This window comes from Rhincodon typus, chromosome 35, assembly GCF_021869965.1.
Source record: "Rhincodon typus isolate 14 chromosome 35, sRhiTyp1.1, whole genome shotgun sequence".
NCBI classification, from domain to species: Eukaryota; Metazoa; Chordata; class Chondrichthyes; order Orectolobiformes; family Rhincodontidae; genus Rhincodon; species Rhincodon typus.
Genome location: NC_063366.1, coordinates 4127197 through 4139205, shown reverse-complemented (window position 1 = coordinate 4139205; position 12009 = coordinate 4127197). Strand labels below are relative to the sequence as shown.

Here is a 12009-nt window from a genome sequence, read left to right as displayed (position 1 = left end):
TGGTTTTCAGTCCCTATAGGAAGTGAACCAGCTCTGGAAGAGGAAGACGAGGGTGTGGGCAGTGTGGGTGGGCTCTCTGATTGACGTCTCTCACAGCCAATCCAAATATTTCTGCAGCAGCATGAGTTTCCTGAAGCTTGGGAAACTGACCGGTGAAATGGAGGTGACTTTGAGCAGCAGATCAAGTGGGGATTTAAACTTGTCAGTGTCCCATCTGAATAAAACCTCACTTATTACAGCTGCTGTCTCAGTTCCCCTGGTAAATGTTTGACAGAGATTTCTAGTGTGGGAATAGCATTCTTCAGAGGCTTTCAAACCAACAACATCAGTGTGGGATGTGTAGCCTCAGATGTGTTTGACAGCAGATCAGAAGAGGAAGACCCACAACATCCAAGGCAGCGATGACATGCAGTGGTGGGATCAGCACCTGCCCAGGAGGGAGGAACATTTCATAAAGAAACATGAGAACAATATCAGCAAACATGGGGACAAGGTTGCCCCTTCAGGAGTTCACAGTTATACTACTCCAGATCAATCACAATGTTTGGAAATAAAATAATACAGAATAAAGAACTGAAAATCTGAACCAAACAAAAAAAAGTGCTGGAGCAACTCGGTTCATGCCATAGAAATATTTTTGTTTTATTCATTTGTGGGACATGGGCATCACTAGCTGACTGTCCCTCGTTGCCTTTGAGAAGGTGGTGGTGTGCTGTCCTCTTGAACTGTTGCTGTGGGTTGACCTACAGTGCCCTTAGGGAGAGAAATCCAGGATTTTGACCCAGTGACAGTGAATATATTTCCAGGTCAGGATATTGAGTGGCTTGAAGGGAAACTTGTGAATGGTGGTATTCCCATGTATCTGCTGCTCTTGTTCTGCAGTGCATCTTGTAGATAGTACACACTGCTGCTACTGAGTGTCGGTTCAGCCACATAGCTGGGTTCCTCCCGGTGCAGAGTGCCAGCAACCGTACATGTCACACTTAGTTGTGATATTACAATGTATTAGAGCTCAGCAATAGGAAGGGCTTCCATTCCATTAATGTGCAGGGGATCTGAGATCATTGGTTCCATCTTTTGGAGGTGTGTACCCTGGTAGCTGCCTCAATTCCTACATCTTGGAGTGCTGTCGTGTACCTGCTTCATTTGGGGGTCCAGGTGCCTTACAAAGATGTTTTCTGGCAGACCAGGGCTACCCACTGCAACCATGGCTCATGACACCATTATACAACCCCGAATGAATATGGTTGAATAAGTGCTGCTACAATTTTGCTGAGATTCTGCTATGTGGACCAGTCTTGAACTGTATGGGTGCATTGTGTGTGTGTGGGGGGGGCATTGGGCATGCAATGTACTCCAGGTACAGTATGCCACATCATTTTCCAAGAATGGGAGGAAGGTGAGGGTATTGTGAAGTTTGAAGCACTTTGTGCATGACAGACTTCAGCTACATTGTGTGCCACTAGCCAGACAGACCTGATTGACACCAGATTCCAGTTTGAGAGCTAGGGCAGTACATGACCAAGAGTATGAAACAGTTGTTGGTTAACATGCAAGCAATTTGTTGCATTCTGGAGGCAAAATGCATCTTCTGTTCATTTGGCTTCTGTTTGCTTTTGGTGATTGTAAATAAAAAAAATAACCTTTGATATTTTTTGAAGGTTTCCCTGTGATGGTTTCCCCCACTGAACAATGATTAAATGCTGATCTACACTGGGGAAAGAGTGGCAATGACTGGAGAGAGCAGAAAGAATAGACGTGCCTAAGGCTGGCTAAGCTGGGTGGCCTGTTGGTTAAACACAATTCCACTATTTCGGCCCAATTACTGTGTATAAGAAAATGTCAGCCATGCCAGTTATGTGCTATAAACAGCATGGGTTTTGGCTGCTGTCCACAAGGTTGCCATGGAAAGCTAACTCTGGAGTGCCAGTGTCTGTTCAGCAGCAAGGCCGAGGTTCCAAGATGGCAATGGCGCCAGAATGCCAGTCTATTCCAGGATATCTGGACATTGATGAATTCTTTCACCTATAGTGAGTGAAAGAATTTGGCTAGCATCGGAGAGGGGTGCCATAGAAGCAGGGTACATAGTAAATGAAGTGCATTTGGGACAGTAATGGTGAAAAAGTCTTGCTGGGGCTCAGAGACAAACGTTCCAAGGACCATGATGGAATTGACACTTAGCCAAAATATAACGTTCAGCCCAAAGACAACATTGACACTGGCAGCCGTTATTGTTTACTCTGTTAGAGCAAATCAAATGATCAGGATGCTAGTTTAGAGGGGAATAAACGTTCTGTACACAGCCTTGAGATCTAAAAAGTGAATCAACTACAAATGAAATCATTGAATATGTTCAAGACGGAAATCGATAGACTTCAAGTGATTTGAGGATGGAGGAGGAAGATGGCTTGGAGGTAGATGATCGACTTATGATTTGTGTGAATGGCAGAGCAGGCTCCATCGAGCCTAATTCTTACTTTCCTATAAAATATTAAGTTGTCAGCCATGTCTCAGTGAGCACTGTCGTTTGAGTCAGAAGGTTGTGAGTTCAAATCAGAATACACTGTTCAGTCTTTGGATCAGTCCAAGGTACCATTTTACTGAAGAGTTGTAGAGTCATGGAACTGTACAGCATGGTACCAGACCCTTTGGTCCTACTTGCCCAAGCCGACCAGATATCTTAAATTAATCTAGTCTCATTTGCCAGCATTTGGCCCATATCACTCAACCCTTCCTATTCAGTCTTTTAAATGTTGTAATTGTACAAGCATCCACCACTTCCTCTGGTAGCTCATTCCGTACACTCACCACCCTCTGCATGTAAAAGTTGCCCCTTAGGCCCCTTTTAAATCTTACCCCTCTCTCCTTAAACCTATGCCCTCTTGTTTTGGACTCCATTACCCTGGGGAAAAGACCTGGCTATTCACTCTATCTGTGCCCCTCATGATTTTATAAACCTTTGTAAGGTCACCCGTCAGCCTCCGATGCTCCAGGGGAAATAGCCCCCAGCCTATTCAGCCTCTCCTTTATAGCTCAAACACTTCAGCCCTGGCAACATCCTTGTAAATCTTTTCTTTCAAGTTTCACAACATCCTTCCTGTAGCAGGGAGAGCAGAATTGAATGATGTATTCCAATAGTGGCTCAAACAATGTTCTGTACAGCCTCAACATGACCTCCCAACTCCTGTACTCAATGCATGGACCAATATAGGCAAGCATACCAAACACCTTCTTCACTACCTGTCTAACTGCGACTCTACTTTCAAGCAACTATGAACCTGCACTCCAAGGTCTCTTTGTTCAGCAACACTCGCCAGGACCTTACCATTAAGCGTGTAAGTCCTGCCCTGATTTGCCTTTCCAAACTGCAGCACCTCACATTTATCTAAATTAAACTCTGTCGGCCACTCCTTGGCCTATCAGCCCATCTGGTCTGTTTGGCCTCTCAGGTGACTGTAAGGATCCTGTGACCAAAGGCAAGGGTAGAGCAGGGGAAGTATCCCTTTGTTCCGATCAATTTGGATTCTGCAATCAACTTCAAACAGGTAATCTGATCATTATCACGTTTCTGTTTGTGGGAGCTTGCTGTCTTGCAAATTGGCTGTCACATTACAACAGTAGCTATGTTTCAAAAAGTATTTAATTGGATGTAAATTACTTCTATTCACCTGAATTTGTGAAGATTAATATTTAAATGCAAGTCCTTTTTTTTTCTTCAGGAAATATTTTGCTTCTTGTGAACTGTAAATTATAAACCCATTTTGATAGGGAAAGTAGCCCAGCTCACAGTAACACTGACTGATTGTGTATTGTACAAAGCTCTTACTCGAGGATCCTGTGTGTTAGTGAATAGGAACACACCATGCTGACAAATTAGAGAGCTTGGGTTAAGCCAAAATTTATTATGGATTATAGATCAATACTGAAAATGGAAAGAAGAGCTGAAAAACAACACAATATTCAGCCTACAATAACAAAACATTTGCAATGACTCAATATTTCCAAGAACAGGAAATGAATCTTGGAAGAGTGTGAGGTGAACATATCACACTGTTATTACATTGAGCTATAATGGACTGAGGAAACTCAGGTCTGTTGATACTCATCCCAATCCCTCACCACACTCAGGATAGTAGTCCTCCCACACACGAGAGTACAGAAATAAATACGGGTATCTAAAGCTAGAGTAGCCTGGATGAATAAGCATAGTGATGAAAAAATAAAGAAGGAAATATGATGCATTCCAGAATAACAACAGCAACAGAAACCAGGATGAGTAACTCAAATGCAGAAGAGAGGCTAAGCCTGGAACAAGGAAGGCGAACAGGACACATGAGGAAAAGATGGCAGGCTGTGCTGAATCAAATATTCTTCAAACATATTGATAATAACAGATTAATGAGGGCCCATAAGGATCAGGCAAGGTAAACTGGTCATTGAAGCAAAGGTATTGTAGAGGTAATATGAGTACTTTGCTTTTGTCTTCAAATTAGCCCAATTCAAAATGTGGGTGCTGAGCATCTGAGCACTACAATGATAGGTAAAGAAGAGGAGCTAAAAAGGTTGGCAGCACTCAAGGTAGAGAAGTTGCCAGGCCCAGATAGGATGCATCCTAATTGATGAGAGAGGTAAGGGAGCAAATCACAGAGAAGTTGACATCTTTCAGGCCTGTCTGAACACAGGATTAGTCCTGGGGAATTGGAGGATTGCAAGTATGCCACCATTGTTTAAGAAAGGGACAAAGGATAACCCAGGAAAATACAGACCTATTAGCTTAACATCAATTGTGGAAAAACTGAAGAAGGCCATAATACAGGATACACACTTAGAGAAAAATAAGTTAATACTAGACATTCAATATGGCTTTCTCGAGGGTAGGGCATGTCTGACGATTTAATTAAATTCTTTGATGAGGTGACACAGGCAATGGATGAGGATGTTGTTGCTGATGCTGGATATTTGGATTTTCAGAAAGCGTTTGATGCAGTGCCACTTGGTAGATTGGTTAGCAAATCAGTAAAGTATGAGATCGATGGGTTCTTGGCAGTATGGATTAGAAGTTGGCTAAAAGATAGGAAACAGAGTGTAGGTATGAGCAGTTCTGACTGGAGACAAGTTGAAAGTGGTGTTCTCCAGGGGTTGGGATTGGGACCTTTGTCTTTTCTGATTTATATACACAATTTTAAAATGGGTATTGAGAGCAAAATCTCTAAACCTGCAAATGAGAGAAAATGCTAAGGAGAATAGTGAATTTGACATGTTGACCAAATGGGGAGACACCCGGCAGACAAATTTCAGTGCAGAGAAATGTCATACCAAATATATTTTGGTAGAAGGTACATGGAGAGACAATACAGGCTCAATAGTACAACTTTGAGGGGAATACAGGAGCAGAGGAACCACGGGGTTCAAGCACTTGATTCTCTGAAGGTGGCCAGGAAAGTTGAAATAGTGGTTCAGAAGCTTTATAGGATCCATGGGTTTATAAATAGGGGCAGAGAGTATAAAAGCAAGGAAGTGATGCTACCCTTTACAAATCATTGGTCAGACCATATTTGGAGTTTTTTGTTCAATTCTGGGCACCTTTATTTAAGGATGTTAAAATCCTGGAAGAGTGCAAAGGAGCTTGACCAGAATGATACCAGGAATGAAGTGTTTTAGATACAAGTTTAAAATTAGAGAAACTGGGCTTATTCTCCTTGGAGCAGAGAAGATTAAGAGGTGACCTTAATGAGGTGTTCAAAATTATGAACAATTTTGACAGGGTAAAGAAAGATATTCTGTTTCCATTAGCTAAAAGGTCAGTAACTAGGGTTTGTCAACAAGAGAGCTAGGAGTGAGATGAGGAGAAACTTCTTTACTCAGAGTTATTAGATTGCACTGCCTGAGAGTGATGGAGGTAGATTCCACGGGAGGTTTCAAAAGACAGCTGAATATACATTTGAATGTGATGAATTTAGAGGCCTATAGAGATAGGGACTAGCTGAGCAGCTCTTTCAGGACCAGGTACAGACATGATAGGTTGAATTGCCTCCTCCAGTACTTTAAAAATTCAATGATTCTAATCACCATGGTATTAACCAAACACCCGAAGAGGGTCTGTCTAAAAATCAGATCACCAACTAGAGCAAAGTCTGATTCTACCCCATACCCACTCCCGAGAGCTGGCTCACTTTACAAACACATACACACATCAGGGGAAACTCTCTCGGAATACTACAGACAGAAGTTTTTTTTTAAATCCTTGTACTTTAGTCTGGATCTCAATTCTGATGGTCAGAAATGACACCAAACTTTAGTGACACAGGATGGAGCTTGTTTCCAACATTCAAACCCACCAATGGTTGCAGAGATCCAGTGATCACATGGGCACATGAGCCAATAAGTTTCCATTCCTGGAAGATCCTTTAACCCCAGGTGAGTTGGACAGTGCTTTCTAATTCTCAATTCCCTGCCCTTTGGCCCTCCATTCACCACAATGTTTCTGTAGCTGTTATTCTGGTTTAGTCATTCCATTATATCAACCTTCTATGCTTCCAATTACCTTTACTCTCATCCTTTTGGTTTTTCTTCCCGCAGCTAATGTTGAAGGGAAGAAGATTTGAATGTATCTTGCTCACAACTGTTTTGCTATCCATCACCAGATCTGATTGGATCACATCAAACACCACTGGCCCTGCTTTCCTCTGTCAAAACTGCTCATTACTTCAGGACTGTCCTGAAGAGAAAAGATAACCCACAACTGCTCCTCCCCAAAACCAGCTATGTCCTTGTGGAAGTTACATGCCAGCTGTACAGAGCTCTGTTGAGACTCTACCTGGAGAATTTTGTTCATTTCTGGGCACTGCACCTCAAGAAGGATATAATGGCTTTGGGGGAGTGCAGCGTGGATTCACCAGAATGTTCCTGGGGATAAAAGGGTTAAATTATGAGGACATACTGCACAGATTGAGCTTACATTCCCTTGAATGTAGAAAATTAAGTGGTGAGCTAACTGACGTGTCTAAGATTAATAAACAAGTTGGTAAAATAGTTACTGAGAAATGATGCCTCTGATGGGAAAGTCCAGAATAAGGGGCAGAGCATTAAAATTACAGTGAGGCTGTTTAATAAACACTTCTTCACAAAATGGGGACAGGAAATCTGGAACTGTCTCCCCACAAAACTTGTTAAAGCTGGGGCTCGAGTGAAAATTGCAAAACTGAGACTGACCGATTTATTGAAAGGGCATTAAGACTTGCAGAGACAAGACAGGTAGAAAGAGTTAAGATGCAGATTTGCCATGATCTAACTGAATGCTGTCACACTCTAGTTCCTACATTCCTTAAATTCCTCTCGATTGCTGTCTTCACTTACTTCTCCAAAAAAAACTGGTCAGTGTCATCTTCCTCAACCTCCAGCTGAGCTTACGACCACATACCCTCTCCATCACAAATGTCACCTACTTCCCCCTCTGTAATATTCCCAATTTCCAACATCCCAACCCCACATTAGTCCATTTGCTGTTGAAATGTTCATCCATGCTTATTGTTTCTAGATTAGACTAAACAATTCCAATGCTCTCGCATCTGGCTTCCCATCTTCCACTCTCCGTAAACTTCACCCCAGCTAAACTCTGCACTCTCTATCCTAACTCTCACACAGATCACCCCTGTGCTCACTGACCTACACTAGTTCTCCACTCCCCCAAGTGCCTCCAATTTAAAATTCCCATACTCCAACACAAATTGCTCCATGGCCTTTACTCCTCCCTATCTTTGTCACCTCAAGCCTATCTCCCTCTGAGATCTCCAGAGGATGCAGCAGAGGAATGGTGATGTTGACTGTAGCTCATGGCCCAGTGGCATTATCTCTTGGTTGTTAATACAGAAACTCAGGTAATGTTCTGGGGACACAGGTTTGAATCCTACCATGGCAAACGGAATTTGAATTCAGTAAAAATCTGCAGTTAGGAGGCAAATGATGACGATGAAATGATTGTCAGGAAAAACCCATCTGATTCACTAATATCCTTTAGGAAAGGAAATCTGTCGTGCGTACCTGGTCTGGCCTACATGTGACTCCAGATCCACAGCAAAGTGTTATCTCTTAATCGCCCTGTGGACACCAGGACCTTTGACTGGCAAAGGTTTTTTTAATATATTCTTTTGTGGGGTTTGAGTATTAGTGTCAATGTAGGAGATGTTTGAGACAGACCCTGCTCAGACAGAAAGTGCTTTGAAATGACAGCTCCCCTTTGTGAGCATTGGAGGGGAAACAATACAGACAGCTTTCAGTGTAATAGAAGCAGGTGACTTGGCTCTAGGATCATGTGGAGACGCTGATATCTGGTGAGGGAGGAGGAAGAGGTGAAACAATCCTGACATGTAATTCTCCCATCTCTGGTTTGTCTCCCATGTGGTTTCACTGATGATCCAGCAAGTCCAACAGCCATATAAAGGCTTTATTACAGAATGCACACCAATAAGAATTTCTTCACCCTGTGTGATTGGACCAGCAGATACATTAACTGTGTGAAAACCTGTCACAAACAGTGCACCTGAATGGTTTCTCATTGCTTCGATCAAACTGGTGCTTCAGAACATCACAGGAGTTCATGAAGGCCTTGTCACAAACGTCATTCATGAAGAATTTCACTCCTATTCCAGGAGGGTGAAGATGTTATGAAGGCTTTAACCACACACTTTGCATGTTAGTGGTTACTCCCCTGTGTGAACGTACAAGTGATACACTGTTCAAATTCCTCATTACATACCTCACACTTGAAGGGATTCTCTCCTGTGTGAATCTTCTGGTGTGTCAGGAGACCAGAGGATTGAGTAAAAGCTTTATCACAAATCTCACACCTGAAGGGTTTCTCCCCTGTGTGAATCCTCTGGTGTCTTAGGAGGGTTGTAGACGCTGCAAAACCTTTGGCACAAACCTCACATCTGAAGGGTTTCTCCCCTGTGTGGACAGTCTGATGTCTAAGAAGGCTTGACAACTGTCTGAAGGCTTTAGCGCACACGTTGCATGTGAATGGTTTCTCCCCTGTGTGAATGCGTTGATGTACACGAAGATTCATTAAGTGTGAGAAGGATTTATTGCACACCTCACATGTGAATGGTTTCTCCCCTGTGTGAATACGTTGATGTGCATGAAGATTTGATGACTGTGAGAAGGATTTTCCACAAACCTCACATTTGAAGGGTTTCTCCCCAGTGTGAATCCTTTGGTGCATTAGGAGCTCAGAGCATAGCGTGAAAGACATCTCACAAACCTCACACCTGTATGGTTTCTCTCCTGTGTGAATCCTCTGGTGCATCAGAAGCCTGGTAGATGTTGGGAAAGCTTTATCACAAACCTCACATTTGAAAGGTTTCTCCCCTGTGTGGATTGTCTGATGAGCCTGGAGGTGTGATAATTGTGTGAAAGCTTTGTCACAGACCTCGCAGGTGAATGGTTTCTCTCCTGTGTGAATACGCTGATGAACCCGGAGGTTCATTAAGTATGAGAATGATTTGTCGCACACTTTGCATGTGAATGGTTTCTCCCCTGTGTGAATGCGTTGATGTTCGTGAAGGGTCGACGGTCGGGAAAAAGTTTTGTCACACACCTCACATGTGAATGGCTTCTCCCCTGTGTGAATACGTTGGTGTTTACGGAGTGTTGACGAATGTGCGAATGATTTATTGCATACTTTGCATGTGAATGGCTTCTCCCCTGTGTGGATACGTTGGTGTACACGGAGATTCGATGACTGTGAGAAGGATTTGTTACACAGTTCACAAGTGAATGCCTTCTCCTCTGTGTGCATGCTTTGATGTGTGTGGAAATTTGAGGACTGTCCAAAATCTTGGTCACACACCTCACACTCAAATAGCTTCTCTTCCATGTGGCTGTAGAACAAATGCACTTTGTGCATTAGAGGATCTTACAAGGCTGCGGAGCCCTCATCACACTTGAACAGTTCTCACCTCTCCGAGTGAATCAGTTCATGGGGCTTGATGGATGACTGAAGCTCTCACCACACTTGGAGCCACTCACACTTCTTCCCAACCTCACTCTGACTGATCACCCACAGCCAAACCTTCAGAAAGGTTGGTTCTGATGGGAGGCTCCACACCACTGACCAGTTTCAGATCTGATCAGAATTCCCTTGACCCGACCAATTTCCAGCTGATGGTTTCACTGCCCAGCCTTCTCTGTGTTGAGCAATTCTGTGAAGGGACTGGATGTCTTCCCTCAGTTCTGCAGTCTTTCCTTGGGTGATGGTCAGGATCTATCTGCAGTGTCTATCCTCTCTGATTCTCTGGTGTTATATGATGTAATCTTTCTGTAAAACAGGAAAAGGAAACATGATTTCCTCCAACTCCCTCTCTTCAAAACAAGTTCAAGGAAACTTACCACTCCCCACCGAACTGATGAATGAGTACTTCATTTTCATCATCCCAAAGGAATAGACTGTGGGCAGATCCCAAATCTGGGTGTCCATGAGGTACAGAGAGCGATCAGCAGCAGCACAATTGAATTCTACCACAATCTCACAGCTCGGCACAGGTCTCATTCCATGATTATCATCAAACCAGAAGATAGACAGGTCAGGAGCAACACTGGAGATACAGAGGGCTACAGGCAGACTAAACACCAGTGTAACAGGTAATAAACAGAGTTGAACAGTCCCACAACCAACATACCAGAAAAAAAAACTCTGTAGTCCCATCCGATCTTATTGAGAGTTGTGGACAACCATTCAAAGAACAGGAGAAGGCAGCTCCATGAACATCTCCATTCACAGCCATGAAGGAAGTTGGAACACGAAAGCAAGAGACAATGTTAAAGTGTCTACAGGAAAAAATATAGAGTAGATGATCAAAACCACCTCCTCCTGAGGAGCTGGGAGAACTAATCCCTCCCCCACTCCTGAGGATTTCAATCCTTCTCACAGTCGAGAAAGTTGAGGTGTCTGATGATCACTCCCCACTCACACAGATAGGAACATTGGCAGCAACACTGATCAGTCTCAACAATATAGAGAACACAGCAGTTCCCCTAATCACAGCCATCCTATTGGACTCAATCCTGTCAGTACACCATCCAGTAACATTACATCACCAGAATATTCCAGTATATTTGATGATTTGTCCTGAACATCATAGGATGTAGTCTGTATGAACTCTGTTCATCCACTCACTGGATATTCAGTCTTTGACATTGATGTGGATTTTAAGAAATAAGATTCTCTGACAATTTTATCTCTGAAACCTTCTGTGATAGTGCAGTGCTCCTACAGTACTGATGTCACAATGGAGTCTGCAAGAAACTATTCCCCATATTAGTGAATGATTTGATTGATTAGATAGAAAGCATATCTTCAAATTCATTGCTCCTATGATGCTGCTTGGCCTGCTGTGTTCATCCAGCTCTGCACCTTGTTGTCTCGGATTTTCCAGCATCTGCAGTTCCTACTATCTCTTCAAATTTGCTGATGAGTCATTGGCATCGTCTAAAAATTACAGGCAGACATTGCAAGAGTGAAATGAGGAAATACTTGAACACACAAAAGGTGGAAGAAGAGATAGTAGGATTGGAATTTGCTTCCACAAACAACAGAAGGTATGAAGTGTAAGTCTAATATATTTTTGTTCACTAAGGTTTGAAGAGGGAAAGGGCAGGAATATTGATCTCAATATATGGTGGGAATACTTGATACACTAGATGTCTGACTGCTATTCCTGTGTACAGCCCCCTCAGCACACCCTCAGTTTTACCCCTCCCAAGGAAGCAACTCTCTTCAGTACTATCCCACCAACAGGGCAACATTTCCTTAGGGGAGCTGTATAAATTATAGTGCACAGGATAATAACCAGCTCCCAACATACAGACACAAGCAGATGTCAACACCAGTAAATCAGTAAGAATCCTCAGACACTCTGCACCTCCCAGATAATGACACCTCAGCTTTTCAAATTCAGGAATGATTCATCAACAAAACTCAGCCTGGAAATCAGAAGGGAAATGCTTCCAATA

The 12009-nt window shown here is 43.0% G+C and overlaps 1 protein-coding gene and 1 pseudogene across 2 annotated transcripts in view; one reads left to right on the top strand and one right to left on the bottom strand.

Annotated features, from left to right (window-relative positions):
- LOC109923694 (zinc finger protein 271-like) overlaps nucleotides 1-12009 on the top strand; it is a 123201-nt gene that overhangs the window by 26026 nt on the left and 85166 nt on the right. The gene's annotated exons all lie outside the window — the stretch shown is intronic.
- Nucleotides 1-12009, bottom strand: part of LOC109918143 — a 43700-nt pseudogene that overhangs the window by 10530 nt on the left and 21161 nt on the right.